At 43.4% G+C, this 22,094-nt stretch overlaps 1 long non-coding RNA gene across 1 annotated transcript in view; it reads left to right on the forward strand.

Annotated features, from left to right (window-relative positions):
- Positions 1-20,481: 20,481 nt before the first annotated feature.
- Positions 20,482-22,094, forward strand: part of LOC142741117 (uncharacterized) — a 57,651-nt gene continuing 56,038 nt past the window's right edge. Inside the window, exon 1 of the long non-coding RNA XR_012881003.1 lies at positions 20,482-20,558. This is a non-coding gene — a long non-coding RNA (uncharacterized LOC142741117). The remainder of the gene's footprint in view (positions 20,559-22,094) is intronic.

Here is a 22,094-nt window from a genome sequence, read left to right on the forward strand (position 1 = left end):
AAAAGAGCGAGTTCCATGGGCTCTAAAAAATCCCGTGACCACTTACTATTCGAGGTAAAATCACCGACTAGTCTTGATTCAAACAAACCTACTCTAGTCCTACAATACAGTAACCAGTTTACTCAAATCAAGGAGATTATATTGAAATACTTACCCATTTTGATGGAAGATGATCAGCTGGAAAGCATTCTAAGGCACGGTTGCCGCATAGTGTCACGTAAAGCCCCGACCTTGGGCAACTCACTTATTCCCTCCATATTTTCCTCTAGTGAGACTAAGATAACATGTTTGCATCTCAAGGGTTTTTTCAGATGTGGCTCGAACCCCTGCAAAATATGCTCATATGTAAAACCCACCAAAATGTTCCATGATTCTGAGATTGCCAATACGTTTCCAATTAAGACATACATCAATTGCAACAGCGAGTCAGTGGTATATATCATTTAGTACGCTGAGTGCAATTTGATGTATGTCGGATGTACCAGCAGAAAATTTAAGACAAGAATTTTGGAGCATCTTGGCTACATCAGAAATTTCAACATTATTAACATCTCCAATGCTGCTAAACATTTTGTTATATACCATAATAGGTCAGTTATAACATTTATGTGCTTTGCCATAGAGAGGGTAAACAACTCAGCCTGAGGAGGCAATTTAAGACACAAATTACTAGATAGAGAAGCTTTTTGGATATACAGACTTAAAACTATATTTCCCAATGGCCTCAATCTTAGGAAAGAGTTAATCTTCCACTATTGATTACGGGTATGTAAGAATTTCTATTGGACGTAGAGGGGATGTTTACTCATACAGAGTAAATAGATAAAAATGTAAATCAATTACTTATAGGTAGTTTTTCCACATGGTCCCCTGTATTACTATTAGACGTGGATTATTATATTATATTATATTTTTGAATACGCTTCTTTGGTCAACAGTCATCTGTTCAAGAATAATACTCTGTCCTAATAATTCTATAGCTACTATAAATGCAAATATTTGTTCCAGCCATTTTAATGTTTTTAATGTTGATATTTTGTGATCTATAACCATGTACTTTTTAGCCCTTTTTTCTGTTATATCTTTTTGAGTGAGTACATATCTATTTCAATGTTTATATCCGGTTATTAACCCCTTTAGGACGCAGCCTGTTTTGGCCTTGTGGCACAGCCGATTTTTTCAAATCTGACATGTGTCACTTTATGTGGTAATAACTCCGGAACACTTTTACCTATCCAAGCGATTCTGAGATTGTTTTCTCGTGACATATTGTACTTTATGTTAGTGAAAAAATTTGGTCGATAAATTCAATATTTATTTGTGAAAAACTTCAAATTTTAGCAAAAATTTGCAAAAATTACCATTTTTCTAAATTTAAATGTATTTGCTTGTAAAACAGATAGTAATACCACACAAAATAGTTACTAGTTAACATCCCCCATATGTCTACTTTATGTTTGCATCATTATTTTTCACGTCCTTTTATTTTTCTAGGACGTTACAAGGCTTAGAACTTTAGCAGAAAGTGTCAATAGGCCATTTTTTCAGGGACCAGTTCAGTTCTGAAGTGGTTTTGAGGGCCTTATATATTAGAATCCCCCAATAAATCACTCCATTTTGAAAACGGCACCCCTCAAAGTATTCAAAACCACATTCAGAAAGTATTTTAACCCTATAGGCGTTTCATAGGAATTAAGGCAAAGTAGAGGTGAAATTTACAAATTTAATTTTTTTTGCCGCAATTCATTTGTAATAAAAAAAAATCTGTAACACAGAAGGTTTTACCAGAGAAACGCAACTCAATATTTATTGCCCAGATTCTGCAGATTTTAGAAATACCCCACATGTGGCCCTAGTGTCCTAATGGACTGAAGCACCGGCCTCAGAAGCAAAAGAGCACCTAGGGGATTTTAGGGCCTCCTTTTTTTAGGAATATATTTTAGGCACCATGTCAGGTTTGAGGAGGTCTTGTGGTACCTAAACAGTCGAAACCCCCCAAAAGTGACCCCATTTTGGAAACTACACCCCTCAAGGCATTTTTCTAGGGGTATAGTTAACATTTTGACCCCACAGTTTTTTTGCAGAATTTAGTGGAATTAGTCTGTGAAGATGAAAATCACCTATTTTTCTGTGGAAACATAGAATTTTTTAAGGAATAAAGGAGAAAAAGCACCCCAAAATTTGTAAAGCAATTTCTCCTGATTACAGCAATACCCCATATGTGGTCGTAAACTGATGTTTGGACCCACAGCAGGGCTCAGAAGGGAAGGAGCGCCTTTTGGATTTTGGAGCGCAGATTTTGCTGGATTGGTTTTTAGTGCCATGTCGGGTTTGCAACGCCCCGGAGGGACCAAAACAGTGGAAACCCCCCAAAAGTGACCCCATTTTGGAAACTACACCCCTCAAGGAATTTTTCTAGGGGTATAGTGAGCATTTTGACCCCACAGGATCTTTTTTAGAGCTAAGATGACCAAAAAACAACGATTTTGGCACTTTCAATTCTTTATTTATTACAGCGTTCACCGTGCGCAATAAATTACGTTTTACTTTATTCTGCCGGTCGGTATGATTACGGCGATACCATATGTGTATAGTTTTTTTAAAGTTTTGCAGCGTTTGCACAATAAAATGACGTTTCTATAAAATAATTTATTTTCTGGGACACGCTATTCTCAGCCGTAACTTTTTTATTTTTTCGTCAAAAAAGCTGTGGGAGGTCTTGTTTTTTGCGGGATGGGTTGTAGTTTTTATTGGTACGATTTTGGGGTAAATGCGACTTTTTGATCACTTTTTATTATATATCTTGGGAGGGGTGGCGACCAAGAAATAGCAATGCTGACATAGTTTTCCGTTTATTTTGTTTGCGGCGTTCACCGTGCGGAAAAATGAACATTATAGTTTCATAGTTTGGGTCGTTACAAACACGGTGATACCAAATATGTGTACTTTTTTGAACGTTTTAATTTTTTCCCTATAATAAATGACTTATTATAGGAAAAAAACAACTTATTTTTACACTTTTATAAAACATTTTTATTAACTTTTTTTTTACTTTTTACACTTTATATTTTTGTTTATTAACTTTTCTTTTACTTTTTACACTTTATTTTTTTGACCTGCAGCTCTGATCGCTGCTAGAATACATTACACTACCTAGGTAGTGTAACGTATTCCAACTGTCAGTGTGACGTCACAGTCACTCTGACAGTTTGTCTACGAGGATCAGCAGAGGCTGATCCTCATAGGCTGACATACATGGCAGACCTAGGGGCCGTTGTCTGGCCCCTGGGTGCCATCACAAGCAGCAGAAGCCCCCACCATTGCATGGGGGCTGCTGATGCGCTACAAACCCGCTACATGCGGAGATCGCAATCGAGCCCCGCATGTAACGGGTTAATTGCCGAAATCAGCGGCGATGAGCCGCTGATCGTCAACACTGGAGTGTCAGCTGTCGGGGACAGCTGATCTCCAAGTTCCCGATGCACACTGTCGCCGACAGTGTGCCATCGGGAACGACACAGTGACTTCCTGTCACTCTGACAGGAAGCCTATCAGGACCAGCCGAAGGTTGGTCCTGATGGGCTTCCGTCCATTGCAGACCCGGAAGCCATTGTTTGGCTTCCGTTTGCCATAGTAACTATTGGCAAACCCCGCGATTTCGGACCGGGGTCTGCCGATATGTTAGAAACCCCCAAAATTCGGCGATTGCACCTGATCGCCGAATTTAAGGGGTTAATTCGCCTAAACCAGCGGCAAAGGACCGCTGGTCGGCAAGAGTGGAGTGTCAGCTGTCGGCGAAAGCTGACCACCCGGTTCCCGGTGCACACTGTCGCCGACAGTGTGCACCGGGAAAAACTCAGTAACTGTACGTCCTTGTGCGCTAAGACACTGGCAGCAGGGACGTACAGTTGCGTCCTGGTGCGCCTAAGGGTTAAGGATTTATATAAATCCACTTATAAGAATATTAGATCATTTCAAAGCGCGACTATTGTGATATATAAATTATATACCCAAAATTTCTCTCTGTGTTATATTCTAGCATAAATCTTCTTACCTGATATCGTGGCATATATTGTCATGTATTTTGGGTGTTGACGCGGCACTACAAGGTTGGTTTGCATTCCAACGTATGCCTGCTGGACCCCCCTCTGCTACACCTGTAAATGACCGGATATAAACCTCGATTTGGCATCACTTTGCTGACAACAAGCCATGAGTAAGGACGTTTTATTCGTCCAAAACACGTAGGCACTATTGAACAAAACTAACCATCTTTTGCATCTGAGATATATATCTTTTAAAGAATTTTCTGAAATAAAATTGGAACCGTGTTTCCTTTTAAAACTTCCTTGCGCTGGATCACTGCCTTTTATTCTATGGAAACATATAGATCTGCATAGGATCTGTATGCTCCAAACTGTAGGATATTTTTTTAATTAAGAGTTTTTGCAAAGTTGGTTTATATTAAATTTAAGATGCTTTGGAAAAGCTCTTCTTTGGTTTGTGTATGGCCTTTAATGATCCTTAATGGTCTTTAATGCTAAATGCATATGATGCTGAGCTACAGTACCGCCCAGGAAAAGTAATCTACAATGCGGATGCCCTAAGCCGTTTACCATTACAGATAGCTGATTTTGCAGTACCTGCCATGTCTGAAATTCTTATGCTGGAGTCACAATTCGATCCTTCATTACAATCTACTGACATTGCTCGCATGACTGGCATGGATCCAATTTTGGCAAGTATTGACAAGTATTAAACTGGGTTTGGAAAGTGTGGCCACATTAAAAATTAACAAATGATTTTAAACCCTTTGAACGAAAGCAGCATGAACTCTCTGCCAACAAAGGTTGTCTACTCTGGGGTAACAGAGTGGTAATTCCCAGAGCTGGTCAAACTCAAGTGTGCAAAGCTCTGCATGAAGGACATCCAGTGCCGCATCTGCCATGAGGCCAGGTGAGCCGACGGCCTCAGGCGGCACCACCTACCCAAACGGGGGGGGCGGCATTTTCAGCCCGGGACGGACTGGACCGGTGGGAGGGGCCATGCAGACGCACATAGATAGCAGACGTGCTGAACGTCTGAAACACTCCTCCTCCTCTCTGACGCTGTATGCAGCCAGAGAGGAGCAAGTCTGCAGGAGGAGCGACGAGCAGCACGAGGAAAGTTCCTGCCTTGCTGGGACTGGGACCCGTGACGTGAGTATACTGCAAGGGGGGGTCTGGGCATTTTACCGACAGCAGAGGGCTCTATGGGGTTGGAATAATCCACCCCATAGAGCCCTCACATCACTATAATGGAAGGATTAGTGTAGGTGGGGGAGGGTCTGAGCGTCTGACTGTCTGACTTACTGCAGAGAGCTCTATAGGGGGGGATTCTGCCCCCCCTTTAGAGCAGTCAGTCAGATGCTCAGACCCCCCTAACCTTTCAGTATAGTAACTAGTCAGGGCTCTGTGGTGGGGGGATAATTCCCCCCTATAGAGCCCTCTGCTGTCAGTAAAATGCCCAGACCCCCCCCCCCTGCAGTATACTACTGGCTTTGTAGCTTTCCTGTGCTTAATTAGCGTGGGAAAGCTACAAGCAGAGCTGTGACTGGTGAGTCTCACAGTCACTCCCAGTGCACACTGCTGAATGCAGCAGCTGCGGCATTCAGTCTGACTGTGAGTCTCTGACCAGTCACCACCCACACGCAGCAGACAGACAGGAAATACTAATAGTGCCTGTCGTTGAATAAACCCTCAACTACTACAGTTTCACAGGCATTGACTATGAAGCTTTCTATAGTGTAGTGGTTAGCTTGAATGCCTTACATATGGAGGTTGCTGGTTCAAAGCCCAGCTGTGTTTTTTTTATTTTTTTATTATTATTAATATCTTACTTGTATTGGGCTTTGTTCACACTAGCATTAATATACGTTTACCTCTCTTCCGTCAGAGGAAGAGAGGATCAATACGTTAAACGGAAAGCAACGGCTCCATTAGAATTACCATTGCTTTCAATGGTAATTCTTTTGTATCAGTTGCTTTCCGTTTGTCTCCGTTCGCTAGGTTTCCGTTCTTTTGAACGGAAATAAAAGTTCTGCAGACTTCACTTTTGTTTCTTTTAAAAAAAACGGAAACTTAGCGAACGGAGACAAACGGAAAGCAACTGATACAAAAGAATTACCATTGAAAGCAATGGTAATTCTAATGGAGCCGTTGCTTTCCGTTTAACGTATCGATCCTCTCCCTCTGACGGAAAAGAGGTAAACGTATATTAATGCTAGTGTGAAAGAAGCCTTAGGGCCTGTTCACATCAGCGTTGGCTTTCCGTTCTGGGGTTCCGTCAGAGGTAACCCCGCAACGGAAAGTCAAACTGAAACCACAGCTTCCGTTTCCGTCACCATTAGCGCAGTCGACTGCGCTATTGATTCCGTCACAAAAACTGAAACCTGCCGGAATGGTGACGAACGGAAACCATTAGCAATGTTTCCGTCACCATTGATTTCAATGGTGACTGAAACGGAAGCTGTGGTTTCAGTTTGACTTTCCGTTGCGGGGTTCACCCGACGGAAACCTCCCACGGAACCCCGGAACGGAAAGCCAACGCTGATGTGAACAAGCCCTAATTCTTCCCCATAAACCTGCCCCCGCTAATTAAAATAAATATATTATATTATGTATATAGCGCTGTATCCTGTATCCGTCAGGTCAGCGGGACTGACTGATCCAGTGTCAGCGAGTCCTGCAGGATCGAGCTGTTACCGATCACATCTAAGTTCATAACTTAGATGTGATCGGTAATAGGCGACCTAATGGATTCAGGTCTCAGCGCAATATACAGCTGCTCTGTATACAGGATACAAAGCAGCTGTATCTCAAAAAGTAAAAATCATTTTCAATAAAAAGTAATTAAAACTTGCACCAATCGCATTAATAGATATCTTTTTTTTTTCTTTATCAAAGTTTATTACATTTTCAATACAAACAAATAACAACTTCAATGCGTTTGAGCGAGTGGCAGTTCAACTGAACCACTTTACATAAGATTTTTGCATACAATGCGAATGTTATACATAAAGAGCATATACATTAGTGGCATCAAAAAGTGTACCTTGCGTAAGAACCATTCAATGAGGCACAAATAAGTACAGAAGAATCAGTACAATACAATATAATCCATCTGATGTATTATATAATATAGTGCAAAAAAAGGGGAAAATATAATGAACTGAAAAAAAAAAAAAAAAAAAAAGGATAAGAGACAGGGGGAGAGAAAAGAAAAACAAAGAAAATGGAAGAAGGAAGGACCGCGGGATAGGTAAGGTGTATAGTGGAGAGAGATGGCCTCTAAACAAGACGTACGGACGCCAAAGAAGATTTAGGGGTGCTCTTCCAGCCAACGTGGAAGGGCTTCGCTTTCTGCAAACAGAATCCAGCTCCTCCATGTAGCCATGAATCTGTCTCGTTTGCCATTGTCCCCTGCCAGGAGGCCTTCCATTCTCATGATATGAGTTAATTCGGTAACCCATTCACGAAGAGAGGGGCATCTTGTGGATTTCCAATGTCTAGGAATCACGCACCTAGCTGCAGTGAGAAAGTGCCTGAAAATACCTTTTTTTCAAGGCTGTGACGTTACCTGGCAAAAGGGACAATAGTCCAATGGCAGGTTCAATAGGAGTCTGGGAATCAAACAGCACATTATATAGTTCGAATATGTTAGTCCAAAATGGAAATAATATGGGACATACCCACCATATGTGCAACATGGTTCCCAAAGCGGAAAGGCAGCGCCAACATTGGTCAGACACGGAGGGAAAAGCCTTAAGTAACAAGACCGGGTATCGATACCAACGGGTGAGAATTTTAAAATTATTTTCCTGTGCGTAACAGGCTGATGGCAGTTTATGTGTAAGCAAAAAAATTTTTGGCCAATCTTCCTCCTGTATGTGAAACCCCAGTTCGCGCTCCCACGCCTGTACATATCTAAGTTGAGACAGCTCAGAGCAGTCACGTAGAAAGCCGTGCATTGTTGATAACAATTTGGTCGGCATGGAGGGTATCAGTAGGAAGACTTCCAGTGCTATTTTGTCTAAGGTGATAGCCTCATTGTCTAGAAAAGAGGAAATGTATGCCCTAAGCTGTAGATACTCCATCCAAGATAGTCTTTTGTGAGGACACGATTCCCTCAAGGACAGTAAAGTGGGAAGCTCATGAGTGTCAGTGAGTGTGGAAGCTAGTCTGACATTGTCCTGCTTCTTCCAAGAAAGAAATTCCTCGACTCCCACTGCCGGTGTAAAGTCTGGATTGTCAAATAAAGGAGTGAAAGGACCAGGACAATGGGTTAGGTTAAGAGCCGCTGCATCCCTGTCCCAAGCCACTAAAAAATTTTGAGTTAACGATGGTAGCATAGAGGTATTTCTGAGCTGTTTGGCCGTCCATGGGAGAGATGTTGGTCGTAAAGGGGAAATTTCAAATTCCAAACGAACCCATTGTTTGTGTGTATATGATCGAAACCAGTCAGCGATTCTCATCAACAATGCTGCAGAGTGGTACTTTTTAAAATCTGGTAGCCCCGCCCCTCCCTCCAATTTTGGTTTACAAAGCACTTTCAGGCTTATTCGGGGTTTTTTAGATCCCCAAATAAATTTATTTATACTTCTGTGTAACTGACGGAAGTAGGGTTGAGTTGCCAGAATCGGGACCGTCTGAAATAGATATAAAAATCTAGGTAAAATGTCCATTTTTACCGCATTAATTCGGCCAAACCAAGAAAGGCGGGCCGACGAGTACTGCTCCACGTCTTTCATTGTGCGATGCAATAAAGAGGTGTAGTTCAGACGGAACAACTCTGTCAAATCCGTTGGGATATTGATTCCCAGGTACTTTAGAGATTCTTGCTGCCATTTGAACGGAAAATTTTGTTTTAATTGTTCCACCAATTCACTGCTAAGGGAGACATTTAAAGCTTCAGTTTTAGAGTAGTTGACTTTGAAATTGCTGAGCTGACTAAAACGTTCGAATTCCTTAAGGATGGATGGCAGAGTCACAATAGGTTCGGTTACATACAAGAGGAGGTCATCTGCATATAAAGCAAGTTTAGTATGCATTGATCTCACGTTTATTCCTTTTACGGCAGAGTTTTTCCGCAATGCACTAGCCAAATGTTCCATGGTGAGCACATACAAGAGAGGGGATAACGGGCATCCCTGTCTAGTACCATTTGAAATATGCAGTGGATCTGATAAAAGCCCATTCACGCGGACTCTGGCTGTAGGTTTTGTGTATAAAGACATTATTTTTCCCAGCATGTTGTTGCCCAAACCAATTTGCGACAATGCCCTCCCAAGGAATTGCCAACTTACCCTATCAAACGCCTTTTCGGCGTCCACTGAGAGCAGGCATGTAGGGATCCGTTGTCGTTGCGCATAAGACATGAGAAGGATGGTCTTGTTTGTATTGTCTCTTGCCTCTCGTCCCTTGACGAATCCCACCTGGTCATCATGGATGAGAAACGGTAAGATAGGGGACATGCGTGATGCAATGATCTTCGCAAATAATTTGACATCCACGTTGATCAATGAAATCGGGCGGAAGTTAGGGCAAGACGTAGGGTCCTTCCCTGGTTTTGGTAGTAATGTGATGTGTGCTTCAACCGACTGTTGGGCAAAACCGCATGTTGGAGTGATGGAGTTGAAAACCCTTGTTAAAAAAGGAATTAGAAACTCCTGGAATGTTTTGTAGAATTTGTTATTGAAACCGTCAGGTCCCGGACTCTTTCCCAGTGGAGAGTCCTTAAAAGCTTGCAGCACTTCGTCCTCCGTGAAATCGGACTCTAACATGTCAGAGTCTGCATGGGAAAGAGTAGGGACTGGAGTCTCGTTCAAGTATTCATCTATTTTGGACTGTAATGTTTCCACTGGAATGTCATGTAAGCTACCCTTAATATTGTATAGGGAAGAATAGTATTGTTGGAAACCCATGGTAATGTCTTTGGGATCAGAAACCACCTGCCCTGATGCTGTATGTAATTTAGGGATATATGCAGCCTGTGATCTGGGATGCAGCGCCCTTGCGAGAGGTCGTCCACACTTGTCAGCGAGTACATAAAAGTACTTCCGATTCCTGTCTCTATACCTTGTGTAGGTTTGGTTGAGCAGCTCCCTAAGTTGGTTCCTAGCAAGGCCGAGTTCTGATAATGTAGTGAGGAGTTGCGTGCGTTTATGTTGGGTCTCAAGGACGTTGATCTTATCTAATAATTTGGTCATTTGGGCTCCTTTCTCCCTTTTCAGGCGTGACCCATGTTGAATGAGAACTCCTCTTAGCACACATTTCAACGCCTCCCATTGCAGTGGTAAGGCTGCTGTGTCAGCTGCATGATTAAGAATGAAGGACTGAATAGAGTTCTTCATTGCGGCCATACATGCTGTGTCGTTTAGGAGGTTGTCATTCAGCTTCCAGTTCTTAAAATGTTTCGGTTTATCTGGGATATCTAAAATCAGATACACCAGAGCATGATCTGAGCAGAGTACATTCCCAATCATTGTGGTGGGTTTCCATGTGAGGAGGTGGTGGCTGAGAAGGAACATGTCAATTCTACTATATGAGTTATGTAACGCAGAAAAGTAGGTGTAATCTTTGGTTTGTGGGTGGAGCGTGCGCCACACATCGACTAACTGCATTGTATGCAATGTAGCTGATAAAGCTGACAAATGAGACCTAGGCACCGAGCTTTTACCAGACGAAGAGTCAAGATATCTGTCCAACACTAGGTTAAAATCGCCTCCAATTACCAGCAGACCTTCTGAGAAATCCTCCAGCCTACGCAATAATGACCTGCACACCCTAGCCTGATCAGGCAGATAAAAGTTAGCCAGCGTGATCACCTTGCCATGTAAAGAAATTTTGACAAATAAAAAGCGACCCTCCGTGTCTGACGCCGTCGCCAATACCTCGTGCAATAGAGATTTATGAATTGCGATACTAACCCCTTTGCTTTTGGACTCCGCATTCGTGCTATGATACAACTTGGAGTAGTATTGAGTGCTAAGACGAGGAGTGTGTTCCGTTTTAAAATGGGTCTCCTGTAAAAACAAGAGTTGGACCCTCTCTTTATGCATGTCATAAAGGATCTGTGCGCGTTTTTCAGGAGTATTAAATCCCCTGACATTCAGAGTGCACATCTTTAGGGAGGCCATCCCCTCACACTAAAAAGGCGGGAAGAGGGGAAGAAGGGGGATAAGTTTAGGTATAGGAGAAATTAAAACAAAAATACAAAGAAAACAAACTTCGAAAATGAAGTATAGAATAAGGGTGAAAACCCGCTCTCTGATGACTAAATCAGAGAGATATTACAAACCAATTAACACTGGCGAACCAGCGAATCGCTAATTGGAAGAGTGTCTAGTCAGGAACCCAGCGAATGCTTAGACTATTACCCCAGCAATATTACTGGAAAAATATAGCATGAAGAACAACATGAAATAACAACATGAAATAATACAATATGAGTAAGTGTCAATAGAACAGTATAGTATAGCACCAAAAGGAGCTATGGAGAACACCCGTTAAGCGGAATTATCTAAGGCATTATGGTATGCCCCATGAAATGGTGCGGAACCTTAAATGTACATTCAGAGGTAAATATTGGAACAGTGTACCATTAAAGTGACACATCTATATAAAGTGCTAATGAACCTCGTCTATCTCTAACCGGAGCACAGTTATATAAAAGCATATCACATCAAGGTATTCGTTCTAGATTCTCTTACAAAAACATCATGAACCCTCAACCTGTGTCCCTGTAGAATGAATAGAATACAAATAGGTACTTATGAGAGATCTGCATCAAAACCGGAAAGGGATTATAATTATGCTACCTGTGGGTGAGTATATATACTCACGACCACTACTTAATTTTCTGGAACCGGTTCCATCTGTCGTCGCTCCTGACGCCGTCCACGAAGGGCTGGAGATCTGCCGCGCCGACCTTGGTGCGCTCTTTGGGGAAGAAATGGAGTTGAGGGCCAGTCCAATATGGAGACTCTTGGGATGTCTAACGCCTCACAAAACTCTGGGATGTCAGCTAGCTCCTGGACGAAGAAGAGAACGCCATCTTTCCTGACTTGAAGCTGGAACGGATATCCCCAAGAATATGGAATCCCATTCTCACGCAGAACATCCAATAAAGGGCGCAAGTTCCGACGTTTTGGAGAGATCAGATAAGAGTTGAAGTTTCGTCCCCTCCCATACGATATCGCCTTTATCTCTGGCTTTTCGTAATATTTCTTCCTTCAGCATGAAGTAGTGAATGCGGCATAGGATATCTCTCGGCCTATCAGGGTCTGCATTTCTAGGACCCAGAGTGCGGTGTGCTCTATCAATTTCTAGAGCAGATTCAGGCTCACGTCCCAGGAGAGAATTGAATAGGCCCTTCAGGGTAGGAACTATAGCGGCAGTGCTATATGTCTCCGGCAGGCCACGTACACGCAAGTTATTCCGACGGTTGCGGTTTTCATGATCTTCAGCGATATTAAACAGCATATGGATTTGCTGCGTATGTTGTTCCAATGTCGATTGGTGTGCTGCTGGTGCCTGAGAAGTCGCTGTAATATCTCCATCCATGCGCTGTACCTGGTCTGTAAGCTGAGAAAGATTGCATGTCAGCGCCTGAATCTCAGATTTGTACGTGGTCTCCAATCTGCTCACATAAGCTTCCATGTCCCTCTTTGTTGGAACTGCAGCAAGCCGTTGTTTTAGCTCCATAAGCATATTCCCTGGAACAGAGACCATATCTGTCGCAGGCATTTGTGTGATTAAGCCTGTAGTATTCTTCTGAGGTGATGAGGAGCTAGGGGAGGAGGTTTGGGCTGGAGATGGGGGAGCTATAGGAGAAGCATCCTGTACTGCGCTTCCATTTCCCCTGGTCCGGCGTTCAGGGCCCGGCGGCGCCATCTTGGATTTCTCTCCCCTCCCTGTGTCGCCAAAATACCTGTGAATACCTCCGGTAAGTGCCCTCGATTGTGATCTGGACGGTGTGCCTGTATGCCTGGGTGTTCTCCTGCTCATCGGGGTGCCGTTTGCCTCTGCCTTCTCATGCTAAAGAGCTTGCTGGGATGAAGTCTGTAGCAGAGCTCTCAGTCCACACGTCCGCTCGGCGCCATTACCAGGCCACGCCCCCTTAATAGATATCTTTATATATCATAGTGACATGTCCAAAGTTTTAATCGGTGGGGGACCGAGCACTGAGGCCCCCACCGATCGCTAAAACGAAGCAGCCAAAGTGCTCGGGTGAGCGCTGTGCCGCTTCATTTATGATCGACTTTCAGCCGAGTGAGCGATGTACGGACTCCTAGACTTTCTATTGAGCCCGTACACTGCTCCAAGGAAAGCCAAACAGAATTGAAGCAGCACACCGCTCACCCGAGCACTTCTGCTGCTTTGTTTTAGCGACTAGTCCCCCACTAGTGGGGTCTCAGTGTTCGGACCCCACTGATCAAAACTTCTGACATGTCAAAAGTTTTTAAAAAAGTTGTTACACTTTAAAGAGAATCTTTCACCTGCCCACTGATTTGCATTTGAGTGCAGCGTGTAATGGGGAGGGCTGCACAAACTCTGGGGCACTTTACATTTTTTTTTCCTACCCTCTTTCCTTACTTAGATATCGGTGCCGTAAAGTTTGGCGCCGATATTTAAATAACCCCATGAGCTGCCAATGGGGCGGTAATTGGCAAGGGGGCGTGTAACATCGCTGTGACACTGTCCAATCAGCTACGGACAATGTCAACAGCAAGAGCTGGAGAGAGGAGAGCATGTGCGCGTGCACACGCTCTCACTCTTCAGCTCTCGGCAGGCAAGTACAAGACTGTGATCTCAGGTGAGAGATCAGTCTTGTTGTCCTTTTCTGCCGAGAGCTAAAGAGTGAGAGCGTGCGTGCGCGCACAGCTCCGATGCCATAAAACAGAAGAAGAAGAATTCACACTCTTCTTCTGTTCCTTAGTGGTGGCGGAGCTGCGCGCTGGCGCGCACGCGCTCTCTGTCCAGCTCTTGCTCTGAAACTGTCTGTAGTGATTTCACAGTGTCACAGCGATGTTACACGCCCCCTTGCCAATTACCTCCCCATTGACAGTTCAGGGGGTTATTTAAATATCGGGCGCCAAATATTACAGCACCGATATCTAAATAACGAAGGAGGCTAGGAAATTTTTTTAAACTGCCCCAGAGTTTGTGCGGCCCTCCCCATTACATGCTGCACTCAGCTGTACAAGTATGGGGAGGTGAAAGGTTCTCTTTAAAAGAAAGGTGTTATAATTATTTTTTTTTTATTTGATATGTTTTCTTTTATGGGCCTAATTTTTCTAATTATTTTAATATGTTCCCGAAGGTAGCTATTTATTCATATGTCTGTGGGGGCAGCCAACTTTATTTTTATTTTTCATACTGCTAATTTTTGTTTTGCTGGTTCCGCTGGACCATTTGGACTACGTCGTAGATTCGTTGGACTACTTCGCTGATTAAGCTTTTTTTCTTTTTTTTTTTATAAAATGGTTAAAGTGGATTGTGTGGAAGAGTTGTCATTTCAATAAAATAAATTTCTGCAGCCTAGCATCCCCAGGGTGGGAAGGGCCACTTTTTTGGCCCTTCCCAGCCTGATAATACCAGCCTGCGGCCTAACCTTCGTTTCAGATGGCCAGGTACTGAATCGTACTCGACTCTTCCCGGTATCCCTGGCGGCAGTGGGAACCGGGGTAATAATAGGGGTTAGTGATAGCCTTTTTACTGGCTAATGCTAAGCCCCAGCCTTAGTAATTGAACGCTGTCAATCACACAGCTGCCATTACTAAGGCCATAATAATGTATTAAAAAATAACAGACATAAGTATTTTTTTTTATTGAAATCAAAACTCCCCCATGCAACCCTCTTTCCCAATTTATTTTTTTTTACAGTAGATCATTGAAGTAGTCCAATGAATCTACGACGTAGTCCAAACGGTCCAGCGGAACCCACCAAAAAAAAGTTAGCAGTATAAAATGTAAAAAAAAAATTAATTTGCCACAATAGAAACCCCTGCTCCGCCGTTTGCTCTTGTAGGCCACAGCCTGGTTTAGGCCTGAGGCCTACAAGAGATCAGAAGCACGCTGATGACGTCAACTGCCCGGCACGATGACGTCACTGCATCATGCCGTCCACGCCGGGCCACTGAACTCGGTTAAAAATCATAAGTCAATTAGGTAATAAAAAGGGGGCATATAAGATGTTAAACCATTTTCAGTGTTAATGCTGCGTTGCTGATCTATGATACTAAAGTAATACAGTAAAAAGAGTCCTTTAAATCTTTTCTATACATTAAACAGCACTTTACAAATAAACAACAAATGTTTTCCTATTTTTTTTTTTTTTATATATTGCGTGTTTGATGTGTAAAGCCAGTAATGAGAAAACTCTGATAGATTGGGGGGGGGGGGGGGGGGGGGGTCAGGAAAGGCGCCTTTTTATAGTTCGCCTCAGGCAGCAGAGGGGCTACGTTCACCCCTGAGGACATCCTGGAATTGTTAACATGAAGGCTCTTGCTAGAAGTTATGTATGGTGGTCTAAAATTGATGAACATATAGAGCAATGGGTAAAGAAGTGCACTCCTTGTCAAACCACGTGTCATTCTCCAACAAAAGCTGTGTCACGTTCTTGGAAAGTAACCAGAAACCCGTGGTCTAGACTGCATATAGACTTTGCAGGTCCAGTTCAAGGACAGAAATTTTCCTTGTTGTTAACTCCTTTTCCGAGTGGTTAAAAGTTGTACCAGTATCCTCTGCCATAACAAGTCCTGTCATACATGTTCTAAGGAGGCTGTTTGCAACACATGGATTACCTGATACAATTGTGTCAGAATATGGGCCACAATTTACATCCACAGAGTTCAAAGTGTTTATGGAAAATAATCTTATACACCATGTTACAACAGCTCCATTTCATCCATCTTCACATGGACAAGCAGAGCGCATGATTCAGACTACTAATTCAATATGCTTTAAAGAGAATTGTTGAAGGAGATTGGAATCACAGATTGGCACATTTTTTACTACAACAACATGTGCCACCATGCTCCAGTACAGGATGCGGCCCTTCAGAGCTGCTGATGAACAGGAGGATCAAGACATGTTTGGACATACTTCATCCTGATCTCACATCTGACTTGCAAAGTAAACAGGAAGTCAGACTGTCTAAAAAGTATAACTCCTCATCCACAAGGCATTTTCGGGAGCGTGATAGAAACTATGCAATGGGACCAAGATGGATACCAGCAACTGTAGTGGAAACTGCAGGATCCGTGTCTTACAAAGTAAGAACTACTCATGGTCATCTTCTAAGGAAGCACATAGACCAACTAAGAAGCAGAGTAGAGGAATGCATATCACCTGCTATTGAAAGTGATCCTGACCTTAAGGTACTAACAGTTCAGAGTGATGCCTTACATCCCACTGACCCTCCTCTTATCCAACAAGAGGAACAATCTTCTCCACCATCAGAAGTGCCTCAGGGTAACGAACCACATGTAAAGGGCACTTCAAATGAGACTATTCCTTCACATTCATCAGACCATCCAAAACGGATTATTCATCGCCCCAGTTATTTACATAATTATGTTATCTAAGAGGGGAGGATTGTAATATATTGACTGTTATGTCTGTCCAGTGTCACTAGATGGCACTGTAACTGGGAGGCTTTTAAAAAAAATAATGTCAGTTATTTGTATGTTCGTTCTCATATATGTAGACTTGTAGGTATTTATTCTCATTCTCCATTTTGTTAACTAGTAAAAAGAACATATGTTGTTTTTGTAGCATCGTTGTCATTTTCAATCCCAATTCATTACTAAACATAACACTATAAATGTTATAATCCCAGATAAGGGCCTGTTCACATCAGCGCTCGCTTTCCGTTCCGGGGTTCCGTCGGAGGTTTCCGTCGAGTGAACCCCGCAACGGAAAGTGAAACTGAAACCACAGCTTCCGTTTCTGTCACCATTGATATCAATGGTGACGGAAACATCGCTAATGGTTTCCGTTCGTCACCATTCCGGCAGGTTTCCGTTTTAACAACGGAATCAATAGCGGAGTCGACTGCGCTATTGATTCCGTCAGAAAAACGGAAACCTGCCAGAATGGTGACAAACGGAAACCATTAGCGATGTTTCCGTCACCATTGATATCAATGGTGACTGAAACGGAAGCTGTGGTTTCAGTTTTACTTTCCGTTTCGTGGTTCACCCGACGGAAACCTCCGACGGAACCCCGGAACGGAAAGCGAACGCCGATGTGAACAGGTCCTAACCTTTTTAAAATCTCTATCTTCTTGGCGTAAATAATGAGCTGAAGTTTAATATGTTTCTCTAGGTGCGGCCTGTGTTCTGGGACTTATCTCATGCAATTGTAAACCAGTGCGTGACTCCTGGGACTTAGGCGGCACCGGACTTCTGTCAATATTATTCTTTTATTGTTTTATTTAAATTTATTTTCCTGTTTCTCCTTTATTTTTTCTTAGTTTTTTTGCCCTTTTTTGTGGTTTTTTTTTTGCCTGTGCTTTCCGTTTTTGTCCCTCTCTCCTTCCACCCTTTTCTTCTTTTCTTCCACCCTTTTCACCCTTTCTTCCCTAAAAATTACTGTCACTATGTCTATATAGGGGTTAAAAGTATCAGGTTTGTTAGTAAGTGTTACCAGGCTTTAAATGGGTGCTTGCTTGCTTAAAGTGTACCTGTAAAGATAAAAAAAACATTTTTATATGTGTTCCTTTTAACATAATAAAAAACGTATCAATATATTATATTTACCTTACTGCATTAGCCTGCTGTGTTGTGGTCTTCTTCCTTCTTTTGCTGCTTCTCCGTCTTTTCTACTTCTGCAGTCCCCGCTCGTTGTCAGTTGGAATCCGTAGCCAGCAACTTCAGCAGCTGCCTGCAGATCCTATGCAGAACAGAGGCTGAGGGGGAGGCGCCACTTTGACGGGCGGGCTCCCGAGCCTCCTCACTCTAGGCCCTACTCACAGCACTGCTCCTGACATCACTGTTCATATATGGATAGTGATGTCCGGAGCAGAGCTGAAGTCCATAGAGACTCTGCTCTGCTACTCTCTCTCTGTAGAAGCCTCTAACATCACTATCCATAAATAGACAGTGATGTCCAGATTAGAGCTGAAGTCCCGGGCAGAGCGCAAGTAGAGGCTTAGCTCCAGTACACTGGCTCTGTTGACGCCTCCAACATCACTGTCCATATATAGACAGTGATGTCTGGGGCAAAACCCAGAGCCGGAGTTCCGAAACAGAGCCGCTTCTAGCTCTCTGCCTGGGACTCCTTCTCTCCTCCTGACATCACTGTCTATATATAGACAGTGATGTCAGGGGCAACCCCAGAGCCGGAGTCCTGGGCTCTGCCTGGGACTTCTGCTCTACTCCTGACACCAGAAGCTTTCTCAGTGCCGGAGTGCTGGGGCAGTCTCTACTAGCACACTGCCTGAGTATTCCGACTCTGTGGAAGCCCCTGACATCACTGTCCTTATATGGACAATGATGTCGGTAGCTCACATAGGCATACGTTTAACGTATACCTGTGATCAATGCCATACAGTGGCATCCGTCACCCATAGCCTCTCATGTTAAAAAACGTATACCGTGTGGTATACGTTTTTTTTATGGGATCCCCCAGGATGGATTAGCGTAATCTTCTACGATATTCCATCCTTTTTTTATTACAAATGTTTTATTTGTGTTTTTTTACAGGTTCGGTTGTTGGTCTATTTCGGATTTAAGGACTTCTTCGATAACGTTTTTTTTTTTTTATAAAATGGTTAACGAGGGTTATTTTTTCTATGTGTCTGTGTTGTTTTTTAACTTTATTACCACTGCCTTAGCAATGGCCACTGTCTGAGTGACAGCGTCCATTACTAAGACAGGGCTTAGTGTTAGCCGGTGAGAATGCTAACACTAACCCCCCATTATTACCCCGGCACCCACCACCTCCAGGGTACCGTGAAGAGTCGGGTACAATCCAGTATCTGACCATCTGAAGTGATGGTCGGGCACTGGGGCGGCCACACACTGGTATTATTAGGCTGGGAAGGTCCAAACACTGTGGTCCTTCCCATCCTGATAATAATGGGCTGCTGCTGCTATGTATTTATATTATAATATATATATATCCCCTTTCCAACATCTGCCATATATATGGGGGGAATGTGGGATGGGGTAACATGGAGTGGGCTCACAGGCTGAGCCCTCTCCAAAGAACAAGCATATCGACTGGGTGTTATAGCCATCACTTCAGCGTGATCCCACTAATTTAACCTGTTAAATCCCGCAGTAGATAGCGACCGCGGCATTTAAAGGACTAGAAACGGGGGCGGAGGCAGGGCTTCATAGGAGACTGTCAGTATCACGATATACCGCAATACACTAGTATTGCAGTATATCGTACAACCGATCTAACTTTCACTGGTTCGCCCCTAGGGGGACAAGTAAAAAAGAGTAAAACTTTTTTATTACATAAAAATTACATAAAAATTTAGTCCGCATGGTGAACGCCGTAAAAAAACAAAAATAAAAACGCCAGAATCGCTGTTCTTTGGTCACTTCATCTCCCACAAAAAAATTGAATAAAACGTGATCAAATAATCTTATGTACCCTATAATGTATCAATAGAAACTACATCTCACTCCACAAACAATAAGCACTCGCACCGCTCAATCGACGGAAAAATAAAAAAGTTATGCCTATCAAAATGTAGTGACAAAACTCTAATTTTATTTATAACAATCAGCTTTTTCCTTGTAAAAGTAGTAAAACATGAAAAAAAGTTACAAATTTGGTATCGCTGTAATAGTATTGACCCGCAAAATGAAGTTAATGCACCATTTTTACCGCACAGTGAAGGCCGTAAAGATAAAACCACTCAAAAATTGAGGAATCACTGTTTTTACCACACAAATATTTTTATTCCAGTTTCCCACTACATTATATGGTACAATAAATGGTGCCTTGAAAATTTACAACTGCAAAAAACAAGCCCTCATATGACAATATTGATGGAAAAATAGAAAAGTTATGGCTTTTGGAATGTGGGATGAAAAAACTAAAGTGAAAATCTGAAAAACGGCTGAGGCGAGAAAGTGTGTGTGTGTGTGTGCACGCACGCACGCACGCACGCACGCACGCACGCACGCACACACACACACACACACACACACATTGCTAATAATATTAGCATGATGCATGGATCCAGTGATTGCAGCACTTGTCTGTCTTTAGTCTTGCCTTGCAGAACCTGTCTGTATATAGATACTGAATGCTGGGGAGAGATTTCAGTACGAGATTCTGTGACCTGATTAGCTGACCTAATTTGCTCGTGCACAAGTTAAAAGCAAAGCATCCTGGGATATAAGGCACAACTCTGGCTTCTATTCCCTTAGCTGATGTTACAATCAGGAAGTACCCGCCCATTTCAATATGCAGCAAGAGAAGATTTTACATTTACTGTCTAACATGTATTATGGCTGGATCTCGGGCTAGGAAGTAACGATCTGCATAATATAGGTATAGATTTTTAGGCAATGTAATTGGAGGCACGCTTTAAGTTACTGCCCAATATCTACCTTGTCAAACATGCTCTGAAGAAGCCACATATTGACAAAACGCGTCAGTGTGTGTCCTGTTGTCACACGGCTGGATTCACTTTGGCTCTCGCTGAGTTACCTGGGCTCATGGCTTTTTGTCACATATGTTCCATCTGGAGCTTATTGTAAGCACACTGCTGAGGTATTACCTGTGCCGCACAGAGGACCCGGCCTTGTCATCTTCACATCGCTGGAATTAGGAGCATTTGAACGACAACCTCCCGTGGGTTTGCTGACTCCATCATCCAATTTGCAGGGACTCATATGTTTGACCTGGACCACATACCCACATGGTGGATGAGTACACTGTTTAATTACTTTGACTTCTGATGTGCTTTTTAAAATGTTTATTTTTTTATTTATTTGACCAAATTCATTTTGGTGGGAAATGTGACTTCTATGGGGCCAATATAAGAGGGGGCAGGCACTTCCTGCTAATTCTTTTTTCTCACCAGCTGTAAGGAAGACTTTTTGCAGCTAGTTTTAAAGGCGTTGTCCACTACCGGACAGCCGATGACCTATCCACCGGATAGGTCATCAGTATATGATCTGTGGGGGTCCAACAACGTACCCCGCATTGTTAAACCGCTCTGGCTTCCTCCGGCCACCGGACGTCCATGCCGGAAGCAGATACCTCCAATCATGGAATAGTTTCTGCATACCTCCAAACCGTCTCGGATTCAGCGGGACAGTCCCAGATTCCGGGCGTTGTCCCGGGTGGCTGGGGGGTATGTCCTGCTGTCAAACTAATTCTGAAGCAGGGAAGCATCAGCTCCCTGCTTCAGAATCAGTTCAGAGCGAAGGAGCAGAGGGAGCTACTGTAAGCGCTGTGCTCGGAGAAGCCCTTGATGTTACTGTCCTTATGTGGGCAGTGACGTCAGTGACTACTCTTGGAGTCGGCAACGGGGATTCCGCTCAAGGAGTGGCCACTGACGTCACTGTTCATATATGAACAGTACCGTCAAGGGCTTCCCCGAGCACAGCGCTTACAGTAGCGCTGTGCCAGCGGAGTCCTTGGCGAGCGGTGAAGCTCCCTCTGCTCCTCCGCTAACTAATTCTGAAGCAGGGAGCTGATGGTTCCCTGCTTCAGAATTAGTGGCTACTCCTTGTGCGGAATCCCCATTGCCGATGATCTGGCCGTGGATTTCGCTCTTAGAGGTTACTGAGGTTACTATCCATATATGGAGATTGACGTTAGTGGCTCCTCCTGGAGCAGAATCCCTGGCCAGAGTCGGCAACGGGGATTCTGTTCAAGGAGTAGCCACTGATGTCACTGTCCATATATGGACAGTGACATCAGGGCTTCCCTGTAGGAGCGGAATCCCAGGCCTATGCTCTGGCAGGGGATTCCGCTCCTAGAGGGAGTCCCAATGGCGCTATCTAAAGGGGGGGGGGGGGCTGGCGCTATCTTCATGGGGGTGTGGCACTATCTACATGGACATTGTGGCACTATATA

Source organism: Rhinoderma darwinii, chromosome 2 (genome assembly GCF_050947455.1).
Source record: "Rhinoderma darwinii isolate aRhiDar2 chromosome 2, aRhiDar2.hap1, whole genome shotgun sequence".
In the NCBI taxonomy this organism is placed as follows: domain Eukaryota; kingdom Metazoa; phylum Chordata; class Amphibia; order Anura; family Rhinodermatidae; genus Rhinoderma; species Rhinoderma darwinii.